We start from the raw sequence: 14,264 nt of genomic DNA, 5'->3' as shown, positions 1-14,264 counted from the left end.
TTATGAAAATTTATTGACCATTATAATATACATGATTACATGACTAATTTGTTCCTCCACATGTTAATCAATCTTAATTAATAGCTTTTTTAGGCAAATGTAATTTTTATGTAGGTCTTTAAATACTAACAAAAAAAGTAATTAAACCTTCTAAAAGGTTAAGAAAAAGTATTTAAGACAATTTTCCTGAGAAGCCCACATTTAATAGACAGTGCTAATTTAGGTTTTAGAAAAATCAAGGTCCAATTATGTTTATTTAATTAGAAACCATAATCAAATGCTATAACTTCTTTGTATCTTACTCTGTTGAGAGACGATGATAAATTACAACTTCCTTCAAGTCACAGTTAATCAGTGAGGTTAATTGAGAGAAATGAGCTACATGAAACCGAAACCATCTTTTCTGCTCTTCATTTTAAGTCATGAGCTCTTCAGTTCATGAGGTCTGCACCCAAGAAATCAGATGACAGCTGGCTTCCAATCACTGTTCAGTTTCTTGATCCAGAACCTATTGCCCTGAACCTATACACCATGTTCCAACCACGATCGGACCTTTCCATTACTGATGAGGGTTTGTCATTCTTTTTTTATATATAGATTTTATTGATTTTTTACAGAGAGGAAGGGAGAGAGATAGAGAGTTAGAAACATCGATGAGAGAGAAACATCGATCAGCTGCCTCCTGCACACTCCCTACTGGAGATGTGCCCGCAACCAAGGTACATGCCCTTGACCGGAATCGAACCTGGTACCTTTTAGTCCGCAGGCCGACGCTTTATCCACTGAGCCAAACCGGTTACGGCGGGTTTGTCATTCTTCCATTTACAGTCTAACTTTGTTTTTGTGCCCTATATTTTACTCTTCTTTCCCAGTTATGACCTTGGCCATTGCTTTGGCCTGGAGATGGATTTTTTTTAAAGTGTCTTTATTGTTGAAAGTATTACAGATGTCCTTTATTTTCCCCCACTGACCCCCTTCATGGCGCCCCCGCCACCCCCACCCCACCTTCACCACACTATTGTCTGTGCCCATGTGCCGTGCATATAAATTCTTTGCTTAATCTCTCCCCACATCCCTCACCCCGCCTTCCCTCTGAGATTGGTTAGTCTGTTCCAAGTTTCTATGTTCTGGTTCTATTTGGTTCATCTTCCTCCGAGTAATGCATTTAGCCCAACCTCCTGTGGGTGGCGCGCTTGCCTGTGTCTCCCCAGCCTGAAAGCGATCCACCCACCGGCTACTTCTGTGTCCGCCTGTGGTGCCCTGCAGGAACAGCTTTCCTCCCTGATGAAGGCCATAGCACGGTGTGGTTTGAAGGGCATCAGACATGCCAGCCCAAAGCTTCCCTGGCAGCCTACCTGAAATTCCAGGATCATTAGTGTTGCACCTTAAAATTAAGGGTGTTGTTTTGAATCTGAATCCTCCTAGCCCCCACTCCTACCCTTCCCACTGAAATAATTGTTTTTCCTACATTAGTATTGAGAACTCAAGGTTTTTTAAGATTTCAACAATTGTGCTATAGCAGAACAGATGGTGCTTGGTAAGCAAGATTTTTGTTTCTTATAATCAATTTCTTCCCTTTTATTCTCCTTAGTATTTAAAAGGGGGGAAGTACTTTTAAAAAGGGGGTTGCCTCATCACTAAGGACAGAGATTGGTGTGCAAAGAAGAGGAGACTGGCTCAGGGATGATGGTAACAGGAGTGATGGAAACTGCAACAAAAATGATAAAAATCCAAGAGGACACAGGAAACAGTATCCAGACTGATCCTCACAGGTGATTCTACTTCCTAAAACCCAGAATGTTCTGAGTTTTTGTTTAACTGTGGGGGTGGAGAGGGAGTTTGTTATAAATGCCTTCTGAGCAGTGGTAGATTTTAACAAGACTAAGCCTTTTGTTTCCTGGGGAAAAGAACACATTAATTAGTAAATAGATCATCAAAGATATGTTTAATTGATTATTTAAGCTAGTTATAGAAGACAGCACTTTCCTGAACATATGACAACTTAGACAAGTTGATTTGGGGGAGGGAGAGATGAGGTGAATCAAAGGAGAGAACTTGGTCCAGGTGAGGTGACCTGTTGTGATCGGAGATTAAGAGCAGCCAGGGATAAACATGGGGATATGGTGTGATTGGGGTGCTGGGAAGAAATCACCAACATGCCTGAGGGATGAGAAGAGGAAAACAAAGAGAGATCTTAACCAACTTTACCATCTTGCCCAGGGTTACAGTTCAATTGTTCTGAAAACATGTGCTTCTTGCAGAAGAGAGAACCATGGAAAGATACACACAGATGTCTTCTAAAGAAGAGTTCATATCTACTCCCAGGCCCACCCTCAACATTTGCATGGCCTAGAGCCCACTCTCTTTTCTCCTCTCACCCTTAATATACACACCCATGTAGACACCCAGCCCAAAGGATTAATCTGGGCTGACCACTACTCAGGCCAAGGCCATACACCTGCAGTATGGAGGCTTTGTTAACAGGGAATTCCGGAATCCCAGGTACCCAAAGCCTAGTCTAAAAGGAAAGGACCTGGTCCAGGTAGACGTGTTCTATTGACACTTCACTCCTCAAGTGGGGAGGGTCAGGAGGGTACACTTAAAATTATGGGGCCAGGCATCGTCCTCTGCCTCCCTACCCACCACGAGGAAGCAGACTGACAGTGAGCAGGGCTGAAGCACCAAAGAGCAGTCCATAAAATGACCCGTGTCCACGATGTGACTAAGAACATTTGCCAACCTTACTGGGCTACCACCACATTGTTCCTCATGCACATTTGGTTGTTTTGTTGCTGTTTTTTCTTGAAAAGGGGAAAAGAAATAAAAGAGCAAGTGGACTAGAATCAAAGTCTCTCAAGAATGACAAAAATTTTCGTGTGTTTTTAATTAAATCTTTATTGTTGAAAGTATTAAATATGTTCCCCTTATTTTCCCCCATTGACCCTTCTAACCCACTCCCACCCCCTGCCCCAGGCCTTCACCACACTATTGTCTGTTTCCATGGGCTATGCATACATGCATACAAGTTCTTTGGTTGATCTCTTCCCACCCACCCACACTCTCCTGCCTTCCCTCTGAGATTCCAAAGTCTGTTCTATGCTTCTATGTCTCTGGATCTATTTTGTTCATCAGTTTATTTTGTTCATTAAATTCCACATATGAGTGAGATCATGTGATACTTGTCTTTCTCTGACTGGCTTGGTTTGTTTAGCATAATACTCTTCATGTCTCTCCATGCTGTTCAAAAGATAAGAGATCCTTCTTTATTACTCCTGCATAGTATTCCATGGTGCAAATTTACCACAGCTTTTTTTATCCACTCTTCTACTGATGGGCACTTGGGCTATTTCCAGATCTTAGCTATTATAAATTGGGCTGCTATGAACATAGGGGTGCATACATTCTTTCTGATAAAATATCTTGTCATCTCACTATTCAAATTGGAAGGAATTTCCAGTCATTTTAGAATTATGACACTATGCCTTAAGTTGTCCAGTATCACATTTCCACTTGTAACCTATTGTAATATGGTATATACACACACAGTTTTCATTTAAAGTGACTTTCAATTCAAGACACATGAGACTTTATCAACACCATGTAGAAAAATAAGGAAATCTCAGTGAGAATCAGTTTTATTAAGTGTGCAAATGTAGGTAAAAATTTTGATTTCTTTGAAGAAAGATCAAATGTGTTAACTTCTGATCTCTGGATCATGGGAGAATAGTTAAGTTTACAGCTGAAAGATCATATTTCATTTTACAGATGAGAAAACTGAAATTCAGGTTTAGAAATCTAGATAGTACCTTGTATGGTACGTGCTTATAAATATTTGTTGAATGACCCAAAGTCAGAAATAGTGACAGAGCCAGTGTTAGAAGCCAGAAGGACGCCTGATTCCTGGTCTACTGTTTCTGCAGCACTCGTCTTCACATTTCCCCTACCCGTATTCAGCCATGCATTAAGACATAATCATGTCCGGTCGTGTGGCTCGGTGGTTGAGTGCCAACCTATGAACCAGGAAGTCAAGTCATGGTTTGATTCCCGATCAGGGCACATGCCCCCGTAGGAGGAGTGCAGGAGATAGCCAATCAATGATTCTCTCTCATCATTGATATTTCTATCTTTCTCCCTCTCCCTTCCTCTCTGAAATCAATAAAAATATGTTTTTAAAAAAACATAATCAGTCCTAACTGGTTTGGCTCAGTTGATAGAGCTTCAGCCTGCGGACTGAAGGGTCCCAGGTTCGATTCTGGTCAAGGGCATGTACCTTGGTTGTAGGCACATCCCCAGTTGGGAGTGTACAGGAGGCAGCTGATCGATGTTTCTCTCTCATCGATGTTTCTAACTCTCTATCCCTTTCCCTTCCTCTCTGTAAAAAAAATCAATAAAATACATTAAAAAACATAATCATAGTCATATAGGTCCAAAATCTAATATGTAAAGGGAGAGGGAAAAGCAAACAAAAAAAATGCACACACCCCCCACACACACACACACAAAAACCTACAGCAAAATAATGCACTTCCAGATACAGAAATGCGCCTTTGTACGCTTCTTTAAGGGAACATAGTGCTGGTTCTTTCAAGGGCTATAACAAAATGTCCTTGCCTTATGCTCCATGGGCATAAGACTCTGGCAAAAAGGAAGCCATTCTAACCTTCTGCTCAGATGGCTTTAGAAGTGTTTCAGCTGCTTTAGCACAGATATACACACACAGTACTGATGTCTATTTAAGTGTACTTAAAACCCTTTTTTCCCCTAAAGAATTTGACAAAAATCTGACCTACTATAACTTCCTAGGTACCTCAGCAAATGCCCTATGCTGATTTTATTTCACAGTATAAAATGTTTTATCTAAATACATTAGTTTCTTGAGACAGAGAACTAGATTCAGTGGGTCTTTTATTAACAGTCCATTGTTTTTTTTAATAATACAACTACAGATCTGCTAAAAGCATGGAGTCATTCCCCCACCAAACCACTGTTCCAAATGTAATTCCATCTGCTTGATACTTTGACATTTTAGGTCTGGAAAAGCACAGGGTGAAAGATGGCAAAGAGCAGGGAAATTTTAGTTCACAAGTGAAACAGCTCACTTAGAACAGAGCTTTAGGAAAGCAGAATCCAAAACCACTGTGACTAATACATTTTTTTCAGATTGATTAAGAAGAAAGGCTCAGAGGCCAAAGAGAGACAAGAGGCAAACAGAACTGGCTCTTGCACCAGCTCTTCAGGATTCTGGTGCCAGGCCCTAAGATTATTTTCATAGCTGGGCAAGAATGGTAGGATGTAAATGTAGAATTCATTGCCAAGATAATACTTTCTGAAAATAGTGTTTTGTACTGAGGTATCAACAACAACAAAATACATATAAGGTTTACACCAACTGTTTCTCTGGATAGGATGCACCTGTTTAGAACAGAAAAAAAAAGTCTAAAGAATTTGTTCTCCTATTTCACATCCCTTGACCTTTTCAACCATTAACTTCACAATGCTAATAAGTGACAACCCAAAGTTTAAATGAATCTGTATTGGGAAGTGTATTTAATGTTGATTCATCCAGACCAAACAAAGTTCTGTTTAGAAAACAGTCTAAAGTGTTTCCTTATTTTTCACCGGTATAACTGGAAAACTCATGCTGAAAGGCTGGATGCTTAATATTATAAGTGTATGATTGTTGCTTCAGAAATAATACTTTCTTAGTACCAGCTTTATTGAAATAAAATTCACATACAAATAGGATTCACTAATTTAAAGTGTTTGAATGTAAAAGTGGTTTAATGTGATGTAATGTAAAAATAGTGTATTCACAATTGTGCAACCAATCAACATAATCAGTTTTAGAACATTTTATCACTCCCAAAAGAAACCCTGTGTCCTTTAGCTACCACTCTCCAATCACCAAACACCTATCCCCACTGCTAGACAACCACTAATTTATTTTCTGTTTCTGTAGATTTATTATTCTGAGTATTTTATATAAATCTCATAATATGTGCTATTTTGTGACTGACTTATTTCTCTTAGCATAACATGTTATAGTTCATCTTTTATAGCATGTATCAGTGTTTCATACCTATTTTTGGCTAAATAACATTTCATGATATGGATAAAATAAATTTTGTTTATCCATTTATTAGTTGATAGACATTTAAACTGTTTTGACCCTTTGGCTGTTATGAATAACTAGAGGCCTGGTGCACAAAACTCATGCACTGGGGGGTGGGTGTCCCTCAGCCCAGCCTTCACCCTCTCCAATCTGGGACCCCCTGTGGTATTGGGCCTAAACCGGCAGTCGGACATCCCTCTCACAATCCGGGACTGCTGGCTCCCAGCTGCTCACCTGCCTGCCAGCCTGATCACCCCCTAACCACTCCCCTGCCAGCCTGATCGATGCCTAACTGCTCCCCTGCTGGCCTGATTGCCCCCAACTGCCCTCCCCTTCCATCCCAGTCACCCCCAACTGCCCTCCCCTGCTGGCTCGGTCGCCACTAACTGCCCTCCCCTGCCAGCCCGGTTGCCCCTAACTGCCCTCCCCTGCTGTCCTGGTCGCCCCTAACTGCCCTACCCTGCTGGCGATCTTATGGTGGCCATCTTGTGACCACATGGGGGTGGCCATCTTGTGCGAGGGCATGATGGTCAATTTGCATATCACCTATTTATTATATAGGATGTTACTATGAAAATTGGTATACATGTCTTTTTATGTATATGTTTTCATTTCTCTTGACTGCATATACCTAGGAGTGGAATTGTTGTGTCCATGGGTTTAAACATTGTAAACCCATGTTTAACTTTGGGGAACTGCCACACTGCTTTCCAAAGTGGCTGCACCATTTTACACTGCCACCAGCAGTGTATGAGGACTCTAGTTTCTTCATATCCTCACCAACACTTATTATCTGACTTTCTGATATAGCCACCCTAGTGGATTTAAAGTGGTAGCTCATTGTGGTTTTGATTTCCATTTCCCTGATGGCTAATAAGATAACATCTTCTCATGTGCCTATTGACCATTTATATGTCTTCTTTGGGGAAATGTCTATTTATATCCTTTGTCCATTTTTAAAACTAGATTATTTTACTTTTTAGTATTGAGTTGTAGTAGTCCTTCCTATATCCTTGATATGATCTCCTTATCAGATATGTGATTTGCAAATAATTGCTCCCATTCTGAGAATTTTCTTTTCACTCTTTTCATAGTATTTTTTGAAGCACAACAGTTTTAAATTGTGATAAAGCCCATTTAATCTATTTTTTTTTCTTTTGTTGCTCAAAGTTTTGCTGTGTATCTAAGAAAACATTGCCAAAGCCAGGGTCATAAAGATTTATCCCTATATTTCCTTTATTGAGTTTTAATGGTTTTAACTTTTGTATTTGCCTTAAATACATTTCAAGTTAATGTTCACATGCCATATGGGGCAGTAGGCCAACTTTATTCTTGTCAAGGTGGAAATCCAGTTGACATAGTGCCATTTGTCAGAAAGACTCTTCTTTCTTCCTTGAGTGTCCTTGCACCCTTACTGAAAATCAGAAGTAAGGTAGCTGCTATAAAATGTATGTCTCCTCATAACAGCTTAATAAAAAGTTACTTAGGAAAAAAAGAAAGTCAGTTAACCATAAATATGTGAGTTTATTACTGGCCTTTCAATTCTATTCCATTGATATATATGTCTATCCTTAGGGCAGACATGCTTGCTGTCTTGATTACTGTTGATTTTCAGTAAGTTTTAAAATTAGGAAATGTGAGTCCCCCAACTTTGTTTTTTTTCCAAATTGCTTTGGCTGTTTGGGGTACTTTGAGTTTCTATAGGCATTTAGGATCAGCATGGCAAAGAAGCCAGCTGGGATTCTGATAGGGATTATGTTAAACCTATAGATTAGTTTGGGAAATATTGCCATCTTTACAAAATTAAGTTTTCCAATCCATGAAAAGGATGTTTTTCTATTTACTTAGGTCATTAGTTTCTTTCAACAATATTTTGTAGTTTTCAGAGTATCAGTTTTAAACTTACTTTGTTAAGTTCATTCCCAAGCATTTTATTATTTTTTATGTTATTCTGAATAAAATTGTGTTTTTATTTCATTTTTGAATCATTCATTACAAGAGTATATAATGTATACTCTTATATGTAGAAGTAATATATAGATTGTTATATTATGTGTCAATCTTGTATGCCACAACCTGACTATATTTATTCATTAATTCTAATCATTTTAGTGAATTTTTCTTAGTATTTTCTATATGTAAGATCATGTCATCTAAATAAAGATAGTTTTACTTCTTAGTAATGCTTTGCAAATAATAATTTACATTTTAGTTTTAAGTGAAATAGTATTATGTCCAGTAGTGAGAACTTAGACAATTATTTGGATTTCTCAGTTTTGTCAAAATCTACTTTGCATTAATACTTGATTATCTCAGATAAAAACTTTTTTCCTCTTTTTGTTTTCTTTCTTTAATATAAATTGCTTGGACAATTGTTTCCTCTAACCACTGTACTTCCCCAGAATAAAACTGCTACCTTTCTTCAAAAATAAAGTTGTTACCATCATTTTACTCTTAAAGGGTTGCATAACCTAAATTAATCACAGGGTCATTAGTCTTTGACTTAACAAAAATAAGACGAATTTCTTTATAAAATGATTTTACACATTAATTGAAAGTACGGAGTAGCAATGTCACTCACTGTGGCAGTAAGTGTGTAGTAATAGAAATCAGGCAAAGAGAATGTCTGTCCACAGAAGTCCCATTAAATGTTTAATATATGTGTCGCCATCACAAGATGTACATACCTGCCACTTGTGGTTACTTTCCGCCTCTACAGATACAACTGCCCTTGCAATCACTTTGCAACACAGTAGATTGGAAAACTACCAGCATCTGGCACACGACTGATAGCAAGGCAATAAAAATTAGTCAAGAATTATATAACTGATCCTGGAAACACTGTGAGGCTTCAACATGTCTCTCTGTCTCTGTCCAAAATCCATCTATCATCCACCTATGGCTGTCTTCATTAGAATTATGTGTCTGAGGCACTCATAAGTAACTCAGCTGATACGTTAGTGTGTTACCAAAGAGGGGACTGAGTTCAGAGGCAACCCCATGACCCCATGATGTGGACTCCAGAACCAAGGTATATTACAAGGAGGGTGGCCGGCAATTAAGTTTCTCCCAGAAAATATTTCTTTTAAGAAGTTTTACCTGGAAGTTAGGAGAGAGACACACAGAGGAAGAGAGACAGATGCTGTATGTAGTGTGAAATTAAAACCCCTCATCAGAAAGAAATAAATTAATCTGTGATATAACTTCATCTCAGTTCTGAGTTATTTTGTATTATGTGCTTTGATAAAGAAAATACACATAATCACAGGGAAGGTTTAAGCCAGGGGTGGGCAAACTTTTTGACTCGAGGGCCACAATGGGTTCTTAAACTGGACCGGAGGGCCGGAACAAAAGCATGGATTGAGTGTTTGTGTGAACTAATATAAATTCAAAGTAAACATCATTACATAAAAGGGTACGGTCTTTTTTTTTTTAGTTTTATTCATTTCAAACGGGCAGGATCCGGCCCGCGGGCCGTAGTTTGCTCACCGCTGGTTTAAGCAGTTAGTCCTCTAGTCTGGCTCTTTGTATTTCATGTTTTTAACAATTAGTCACTCACACATTTTTTTAAGACCAAGCTTTAACTGTTATAAAAATAGTTATTGAATGCATACTAAAATTTGGCAGAGTTGATAGCCTAAGTTACATTAAATCATAATAAAGCAAACCCACAAGAATGCTTACTTACAAGTGACCTATCAGAACATGCCCCCATAAACTGTATTTGAATGCTGTTGATTTTAATCTCAGTGAAACAATGGAGCATCCATATTAGTGCAGAGGTAGGAAAATCAATCTCAAATTGACTCCAGAAACTTAGCTATTAACCAGAATGTTCGGAATTTTAATCTTGGATCTACCCTTTCATGGCGATATCATATTGGGTAAGTCACAAAATTTCTCGTAAGCCTATTCTCTTATTGGTAAACTAAAATAAAGTTTATGCAGTATTTTAAAGGATGAAAGAGAAGATGCACATAGAAAAATTTAGCACAATAATTGGCACATAATAAGTTCTCAAATTGACTTTGAATACTATTACTGTTCTTAGCCTACTTATTTGAAAATCTTAACTAGTAATTTATGTCTTATACTCATATTTATTTTAATTATAATTGAGAGCTAATTACAAGACTATAATTTCCTCATTTATAACCTAGGCATTGATACTCTCTATTATTGATATTAATAAAACACTTTAAAATTTAAATATATATATAAATATATAAATTATATATATATGTATATGTGTATGTATATATATATATATATTATATATATATATTTATATATATACTACATATACTATACGTAAAGCATATCTATCTATATATATAAAACCCTAATATGCAAATAGACTAAATGGCCAAACAACCAACCAGTTGCTATGATGTGCACTGACCACTAGGGGGTGCGTATGTGAAACATGGTGGACATCGGCTGTGGCGGGATGATGGAGTAGGTGAGCAGGGGCACCAGACCAAAGTGGGGTGCCAGTCACTGTCATCAGGGTGAGCCTCTGGTGGTTACTGAAAATTCTTTGCTCCACGCACCGTGGTCCTGCCCGGCGCTCACACCTACTGTCAGTGTTGGCTCCGCTCACACCCGCAGCTGGTGCCTGAGCCACCACTCACACCTGCTGCCGGCTCAGGCCCCAATTGCTCTGCACTGTTGTGGGAGCGGCGGCAGTGGGAGTGGGGCTGCCAGCAGAGAGGGAACCGGGGGCTGCAGCGGGAGGGGCCAGGCGGGGGCATGGAGGAAGGGCCGAGATTCGCCCCTGTGCCCACCACAGCCTTGAGGCCCGCAGTTCCTTTCAAGGTGCATGAATTCTTACACTGGGCCCCTAGGATATTTATATACAGTCACCCCCTTGGTAGTCACAGGGAATTAGTTCCAGAACCCTGAGGATATCCAAGTCCTCAAAATGTCATAGTGTTTGCATATAATCTGCACACATCGTCCTATATATTTTAAATCAACTCTAAATTACTTATAATAACTAATACAATGTAGACATTATGTAAATAGTTATTATACTGTATTGTTGAAGTAGACCTAACTGCAAAGTGCACTTTAGCAACAACATAACTTCCCCCCACCCCTGAATATTTATGATCTGTGTTCGGCTGAATTTGCAGATGCAGAAACCACAGATTTGAAGCACCAACTACATATAGAACAGATATAAAGCTATACATAGAATGATATATAGACATATATACTCTATATAGTAGATACATATGTAAGTAAAATTTTGCAAGTTTTCCACCTTAGCATTCCATTTATTACCTCTTTTACTTCCGGGAAGGTAGTACTTTCTGGATGGGGGACTGGCAAATAACAAAACACAGCCCGCATGGAACCATACATCCACATTAATTCAATAGCTGCTATTGTGTCTGGAATATGTCCATTTCAGAGGCACTAGGCAAACACTAGGTGAGATATGACAAGCCCATTTCACCTATGTATCACCTAAAGATGTTAGCATAGGACCTAGGAAATAGTAGGAGCTCAACAAGTATTCAGTGAACAAAACTACATCCACACCTGATGAAAGATAGGAGAAGATGATAGGTAGATTAAAAAGCTAAATAATACAAGAAAAATGTCCCATTGAATATACTCTAAGTCAATATAAAATGTTTTACTATGTTTTACTACATATTGATCATTTATTGGAGAGTACAATTGTACTTTTATGCAACTTATAAATCTATAAAATTTAAATAATTTTTATTAATAGGGTTGATTTTTTTAAAGTATGGACTCTTTGGGGGGAGATGGGTTGCTAAAATATTTCTCATCTATTTACCTATTGATCCATCTTTTTTTTTTTTTTTGCTTGAAATTTCTCTCACCTGAATTTTTTTTTTTACATCCAGATGTGATGGAAGTGAGGACAACAGAAGATATGATTATCAGTGGGTATGAAATGGATTGTGAGAAGTCTCTTAGGCATCTAATTCCCTAAGTCTCTTAGGTACCTACAAATTATATCATCAAACTCTTAATATGTTGAATACTTCACAACAGATATGTATCCCTACACACATATGTGTATCGAGGCTTATTAGAAACATGTGAATGAAAATTGGCATTTACCCATTGACTGTGCCACAACAAAAACAAAAGTTTACACGAAATTCGCAACTGAGCTTTTCTGATTTAATAGTACTTGGAGATATGTTAGAATAAGAGGGAAAGAGGGAAGGTCAGAGGGAGAGAGGGAAATGGGAAAAAAAGAAAGATCTTTTATGCTACAGCAAGAGGGATATTTACAACATTAAAATGTAAGAAGGATAGAGTATAAGAGCAATAAACAGAGTGGCTGTATCTGTCTCCTTCCTAAGTACTCCATTTAGAATCTGATCCTTGTCTGGTTTCCAAACCCAGCAGTTGAAACCAAGCATGATGAATGGACCGTAATAATTGAGTGATATTCTTCATATGGTACCTCTCAGAATCGCATGCTGTCGGGAGCAACATTTATGAGAGGAAAGGAATGCACTGTAGCTAAACCCTTCTCAGTCTGAGCTTTTAAGTTGGTTTCATAATAAAAAAGAATCATGAAATCCAATGGAGGTGCCGCTAGCAGCAGTCTAACAGGAAGCCAGGGGAGCTTCCTCTGTTCCACAGCAGCTTTTGTGATTTCACAGTCGGAAGAGGAAAACTGGGTACTCTCAATTCATAGTGTGAATATAATTCTGGCAATTTCTGTGTTTCCCTTAGAGCGTCAATCTTTTATTATTATTATTAAAAAGTGAAAGGTTAACTTCAATAAATAAAAAAGCCAAAGGAATAAGACACAAGGATTGAGATCTCGGAGGCATCAGACTATGTTGTCTCTTAATAATATGTAAATGTACAAATGTCCACTGTGCATGAAACAAAGGAAACTATGAGTAAAGCTTTTATTTTAGGGCGACGAAGCATGTTGAATAGCACAGATGAAGAAACGAGTATAGAGCACTAAAACTATGAGACCTCGTTATAGAGATGGTTGAGGGCAAGGCAGGTGCTCCCATGCAGATGTGCTCTCTCTGAGACCAAGCTCTTTCCCTGAGCCTTACTGCTTTCTCCTCCCATAGAGGATGTTTGCAAAAATGGCTGTGGACTTGGTTTACGAGTGGACAACTCACCCAAGCCAGTTTGTCTCAGTGGTTAGAGTGTCAGCCCTCAGCCTGAAGGGTCTAGGGCAGTGATGGCGAACCTTTTGAGCTCGGCGTGTCAGCATTTTGAAAAACCCTAACTTAACTCAGGTGCCGTGTCACATATAGAAATTTTTTGATATTTGCAACCATAGTAAAACAAAGACTTATATTTTTGATATTTATTTTATATATTTAAATGCCATTTAACAAAGAAAAATCAACCAAAAAAACGAGTTTGCATGTCATAGGTTCGCCATCACTGGTCTAGGGTTTGATTCTGGTCAAGGACACATACCTAGATTGCAGACCCTGTCTCTGACCCCTGTCAGGGTGTGTGTGGGAGGCAACCAATTAATATGTCTCTCTCATATCAACGTTTCTCTCTCTTTGTCTCTCCCCCTCCCTTCCACTCTCTCTAAAAATGTCAATGGAAAAAATATCCCTGGGTGAGGACTAACAAAAAACAGAGTGTATAACTCTACGTGTGCATGAATCCCACAGTCCTGTAAAGGCTGCTAACACGTCAGAGTAGGAGCAAAGGCAGTGGCTTTGCAATCTAGACAGTCTCTGAATTGTGACAGGAGCTCTGGTAACTCAGCAAACTGGTAGCTGTTATCATCCAGCACTTGATTAAATAGTGCTTTAAGGAACTATCACTAACTTTCTCTCATGGTATTTTAAGTTTTGTATTGTTCAAACTTCAAGTCTCTACAATAATGGTTCTCAACCCACGTCATGTTAGAGTCATCTCAGGAACCATTAAAATTATGGAAACTGGGGACCCCACCTCAGGACAATGAAATAAGAATCCTTAGGAGGTAGCCCTTAGTGGGGGTTTTGGGTAGGAAAAAACCTTGGAATGGCAATGGCATTTTTAAAAGTGCCTCCCAGCCCTGGCTAGAGCGTCATTTCGTGCACCAGAGGGTTGCAGGTTTGTTTCCTGGTCAGAGCACATACCCAGGTTGCCATGGGTTCCATCCCAGGTTGGGGCGTTGTGT

Source organism: Myotis lucifugus, unplaced genomic scaffold (genome assembly GCF_000147115.1).
Source record: "Myotis lucifugus unplaced genomic scaffold, Myoluc2.0 scaffold_12, whole genome shotgun sequence".
Classification (NCBI taxonomy): domain Eukaryota; kingdom Metazoa; phylum Chordata; class Mammalia; order Chiroptera; family Vespertilionidae; genus Myotis; species Myotis lucifugus.
The sequence above is the reverse complement of the archived record's forward strand: the minus strand, read 5'-3'. Positions refer to the sequence as shown.